This window comes from Lemur catta, chromosome 17 (genome assembly GCF_020740605.2).
Source record: "Lemur catta isolate mLemCat1 chromosome 17, mLemCat1.pri, whole genome shotgun sequence".
In the NCBI taxonomy this organism is placed as follows: Eukaryota; Metazoa; Chordata; class Mammalia; order Primates; family Lemuridae; genus Lemur; species Lemur catta.
In genome coordinates, this window is record NC_059144.1 from 13,204,442 (window position 1) to 13,210,580 (window position 6,139).

The following is a 6,139-nucleotide window of genomic DNA, read 5'->3' on the forward strand; positions in this document are numbered from 1 at the left end:
TTCACTCATTCATTTATTCATTTACTCATTCGATCAATTATTTGTCCATTCATTCATTCAGCAATGCATCCCAGGTGCTGGGGATGGAAAGGTGAACAGGGCAAGGGCCCCACTAACTGAAGGAGACAGAAAGTTAAAAAGTGAACACATGAATATATGACGTTAGAGACTGATACATGCTACAGAGAAAAGAAAGCCCAGTGAGGGGAGGGAGGCTGGGGGTCAGAGGTTCTCTGAGGTCAGCAGGTCAGCGGAGGCCTCTCTGAGGAGCAGGCTCTGGGGCTGAGACCTAGTGGCCAGCGCCATTATGGAAGGACCACGAGTGGACGCTGCAGGGAACAGCAGGCATGATGGTCCCTCCATGGACTTCCATTTGGCAGAGTTGAGGGCCAGGCAGGAGGCCCGTGTGCTGACCTGCACATGGAGTTCTGCCCATGCAAACCCGGTGATCAGGAGCACATCGTGGTCAGGAATGCCAAGTTGGGCAGACCCAGTCTGAAGCCAGGGTACTGCTGTGCTCTAGAACAGAAGATAGCTGGCCAAGTTCCCATTGCTCCTAAAATGTTCTCAATTTTTCCATGGCTTTGACAGATACATATATCCCAAGACAGATGCAAATGTACTGACAGGGAGATGCTAAAAAATTACCGGACTCGAGTTCTCACCTGAGCTCAGTCATACATTTTTTTTCCCCCTGTTGCCCAAGCAAACTGTCGGCAGAAAAAGTATCTTCAGGAAGACAGCAGAGCAGCACTGTGCTTTCCAAATCAGGCCAACTTTCTTTTGTTGCCATCTGAGTTCCTTAAGCCCATGGTCTCCAGGCTGCTGCTTCTACTAGGAACGGTTTGTAGAACTTGTCCCCAGGCTCCATCCAGGAGATGCCATGGTGAGATGCCAGCAAGTGGCCATTGCTATGTGTGCTTGTGTGACATTGCTCCAGGTACCTGTGAGACCCAGGTCTTCAGGGCAGACCTGAGTTCCAGGGAATCAGCACCTTGGGAATAATCTCAGCTGGTCACTGATGGGAGTTGGTAGATAAACACCTCACCTCCGTCTCCTCTGGGGGACAACTTGGAGGCATGCCACAACATGCTCTCCCAGAGGCCCCCAGCAGGACTGAGCCTGGTTACCCAAGGCCATAATGTGAAGATGGCAAATGCTTCCCGTCTCATTTCCTCACCCCTTCCTGGTGCTTCCTAGGACCACCTCCCTGACAAACTTCTTTTCCTCACATCCTATTTCAGGGTTTGCTTTTAGGGACTAAACCCAAGGCGCTGTCTACCATGATAATTGACATTCATTGTTCAAGACTAAACCTAGAAGTTACCTCTTCCTAGAATCTTTCTTTGATCTCCTCTCACCAACAAAGAGGAGCTTGGATCAGGAGTCTTGTGCGTAGCCTCTCTAAACACACGGAAGGTGATCAGTGTTGTTCATTAACAAGTGATCCATCTCTAGATAATAACTAAGCACAAGGAGCTGAGATATGAAACCACACCACATTCCCGGCAGAGCTTCCCACAGAAGCATCTCTCCAGCTCCAATCTGCCCTGGCCTCACCCTCTGGTTAAGATTGGCCTTCCTTTGGAGGTCATATTGATTAGTGCTCTCTGGGGACACTTCTATTGACAGTTTGGCTCTTCTCAGAAAAGCACGGCATAAACAACTTTTCAGATTTAGGCCAGTATCCATTGCTCAATGTTAGTTGTCTTCCTGGAAATATCTGTTGCAGAAGAGATATTAATTACCAATGTAAGTCATTTCTCAAACAACAATGGACACATAGACCCAAGCATTCAATGTACAGTGAACTACAACTTTTGAAAGCCAAGCCTTTATCTCAGCATTTGGCCCTGTCCATGCTGAAGATATTTCTTTTCCCCCAGGGATTTGTCCTGGCAAAGTAGCCTCCCCAAGTTTAAAGTACCAAGCAAAGAAGCACTGAGTCTTTACAATTCAATGATCAAAAGTACCTAAAATAGATCTTCATTGGTGTGAACTTGAAATTTTTATACCTGCAAACTAAGTCAGATTAATTTCTGGGCCTGAACCTAAACTAAACGGATTTAACTTCATTGCATTATAAGGTAAATGTGTCTCTTACGTATCTGCGACAGTTCAGTGGTAGCACATAGCTGATAAGCTTCGTCATTCATTTTCAGAAGGCTTCCCTAGCAGGAGAGCCATCTACTGAGCGGTCGGTGTACACAAGCTCCCTAGGAACTGAAGCCATATGAACAGAAAGATCTGTTTCCTAGAAACAAACCAGACCAACAACAACAACAAAAATTCCACAATGAAAATTGAGGTAAGGCTTCCGGGATCTTTGGGAAAAGAAAGATACCCTGATATCCATATTGCTCAGGACCACTCGAAAAAAGTGCTTGGAGAGCTTGGATAAATGTGGAAGAGGCTGACACTCTAGATGGGAAAAGAACTGGAAAAGTCATTTGCCAAAACCTCTCAGTGAGCTGTGACTTTATACTGAGCTTCCACACAGATGAAGGAGCAAAATCCAGCCAACAGGACCCTGCGATGCCGAGGTTCCCTCACTTTCCACAGCACACGGGTGCATGAGATGGGGCACCAGTGTTGGGAGGCAGGATGGCTCGGCTGTTTATGAATCTCTTTTCCTTTGGTTTCATGAAAAATCTCAACAGTGGGGCTGGTAATTGAGCACAAAGCCCAGCGGACACACACATGGTCACAAAGGTGGGAAACAATAGTCCAAAGACAGGAAGGAGATGAAATGTACAGAAGGGGAGTGGCTATATGGTGTGACTCTCCGTTGTGTGAAGCAGGGTCTGGGCAAAAGCTGGACACTCTTGTAAATGAGAGTCAGTCCCAGGCAGGTGCGCAGAGGACAGCTGTCTCACACACAAAGAAAGCTCATATTCAAGCCACTGTGTTTACTGTACAATTATATCTACCTTTAATGTCATCTGGGCATTATTCATAAGCTCCCTCATTGCCCAGCCAATCGTTTTATTTTACACGATTCTTCACTGTCTCTACTCGGCATCAATGTGTTCTTTCAGAATTAGGGTGCTATCAGGTAAAAGGTACAGTTACTGGGTCAGGTGCTAAAAGGCTTTGCCCTGATGTTGTATAAACTATTGTGTAAATGAGGTGACAAGGCTCATGAAGCTTGGGCTCTTACCTGGCTGACTACATGTCTCATTTTCGTCAATAAAGCACTTAACAGAATTCAAGCTTGGAATGGCCTTTGTCTGCCTCTGACAGAGGGAGAGTGGAGAGCTTTGCCACAGCAGAGAGGATCTTGGTGCTAAATGGTACCCACCCCACAGAAACATTTAGTGAATGTGTAGGGGAGGGGAGACATAGACCTGGGAGGATTCTGGAATATGGAGTGGGGGTCTGGGAAGGCCCAATGTAAACATTCTGATACAGAATCGATCATTCATCTTTTTAAAAATAATCACAGTGCAATAACCCCCCATTTAAATAATTTAGTAAAAAAATTTTATAAGCATAAAAATATGACAAGTTTTCTAGAAATCCCATTTCAATTCACCTCTAAGAACCTACCAATTTTTGGGCTTTGGTGTATCCACAAAGAACACTCACAGTGATTTGAAAGGGCTACTTAAAAAAGCTCTCCTTTTTCCAGCAACAACCTGTATAAGGCTAACTTTAAGTCAGATGCTCCTGCCAAAAGAAATAACACAACAGGTTGAATTTGGAAGCGGATGTGAGAATAAAGAGATCTTCAGAAATGTAAAAAATGCCACCTTTCTCCCTAATTGTGTTTGTTTAGGAAAATATAGTTATTTTTATTATTCACATTGAATAGGCTTACTGTTATTTCAAAATGAATTGATAAATACTTTTATCAGTTTCACATTCCAAGACGGTAAATGTCAATATCAGTAGATTCAGCCCACATAAATGAAAAAAAAAAAAAAAAGATCTCTGGAGATTTCAATATTTTTTGAGAACATAATGATGCTCAAGATGAAAGAGTTTGAGGACCTCTGACACCCAAGTTCTCATCCAGCTAAGCTCTAGCGAAGGGTGGAAATTTTTCCTACCAAGATCTGTTTTTCAGCTCCAGTCACAGAAATGTCAAGATCTTGAAGGACATCTTTGAGGAGTCCAGGTGGAGTTTCCACACTCGCCTATCAGTCAAGCTCCAAGCTTCATCTCTTGCCTGAAAGACTGTCCATGGGCCCAGCCAAGTCTGCACAGTGGGGGCAAAAGCTTAGTCTTAACACCCATTCTCCTAGGCAGCCCCTTCTCCTCTTAAGCAAGGGGCTTCTATGAGTAGGTGATTGCATCAGAGAGGGGCAAGCACATGTGAAGCCCCAAGGACATCTCTCTCCTCATACAGGATTTCTCTAACACTCACATGCAAATGACAGCTGATCAAAGGAGCAGACAGAAAGCAACTCAAACAGTCCCCAGCCTTGCTCTGCAGGAATAGTGCAAAAACTCATCCTCAGCCAGGATCTACAGCTCAGATGCTGTCTGCACCTGTTTGGATTTCCTGGGGTGAGTGAGTTGGAGCTGGAGGATGTGCTTGTGGGATGCCCCAGCTACCCGCTGTGCAGGGAGGAGCACCCCATTTGTTTGCCCATCTAGGAAGACAAGAGTGGGATGTATTATAACCACTGCTTCCAATGATTCTGAAGTTATTGAAAGATTAGAGCTTGCAACCCATCTGTCATCTCTTAGACCTGTTGCTGTTGCTTCCTGGAGTAGGAGAAAGTTCTTATGTACAGTTTTCTATATCTAATATGGATAAAGAGTAGAGGCCCTTGAGAGGTCCCCAACTGCAGAAAACATGCTCAAACTTGGCAATTCTAGGGCAGTTAATAATTACGATCTGAAAACCCAGAATTGTCGATGGTGGCTATAAAGTCGGTCACTTTTGTCAAGACTGGTATTCTGTTTCTCAAACTCAATAATGCTAAAAAAGCTACTTCCCTTAGGCAATCTTTCTGATTGCGATGAATCTTCAGAACACTCACCTGGAAAAATAGCTGAAAATGACTATATTGAGTAGAAGATAGCACCTACCTTCTCTTGTGGTTTATAAAGCATTCAAATTTTATGTAAAACAACACACACAATTCCTTGATTTTAAAGGAAAACCGCAAAATTATAAAAAAAAAGCCATCCTTATCTTTCATGAGAAGACAAGAGCCTGGATGTGTATTCAGTTATATCTCCCAGGGTTAAAACAATGCTTTATCATTATACCTTTATTTAAAAAAATTTAGTCACACATTTATTTACTTGTTTAACAAAATTCAAAATATCGTTGGGGTTGAAGATTTTGAAAGAAGTATTTCAAAATGTAAATCATGGGAAATATGACAAAAAATCAGAATCATTTTATAAATGTAAGTTGGTATTAGGTGAAGTAGCCAGCTTTTTAATTTAATGTATTCACATTTTACAGATGATTTTTTTAAATAAAGGATTCAGTAACTTGTCCAAAGCCACATAATTTTTCCAAGGATCAAAAAAAAAAAAAAATTGGAAGATGTTTCCCTCACTGCTGGTCCCAAAATGGATATTTAATAAGTATTAATTTCGTTTTTTTCCCTCTGAATTCAGATCTTGTTCATCTCCCATCAAATTTCCTTTTTTCTGCTCTCTGTGATTGTCATATAGAAGCGAATATTTATAATGAAGTAGACCTGCTGACTGGGTCACAGAGATAAAAGATGCTGACTGCTCCTGGCTCCAACTGGGTGCAGGTGATGGATGACTCCCTGCTCTTAAAGGGATACACCTGCCTACAGGTGGTTAAGGAGAGATCTATTTCTATACGTGGGACCCGCCATAAATCAGAAAGAGATAAAAGCATTTAAAACCAACAAAGCAGGCAACATTTTTTGAGTAATTGGGGCTCGTTTTAGAAAACAAGAAATGTCTGTGTTAGTCCTTGTCTTTCAAACATTATTCTCTGTTTGGTTAAGCTATACAAACACCAGGACTCTGATGTAAGCAAGACTTTTTCTTTTTGTATGTTGTACATAAATGTCTTTAATCTTTTGAGTTAGGAATTTACTGGTTGAGTCTTCATGTGTAAAGTCAGCAAAGCTCTGAAATGGTTTTCCCTCCAAAAAGAAATTGAACAAAGAGGAGGCAGAGAGGCTGAAATCAGAAA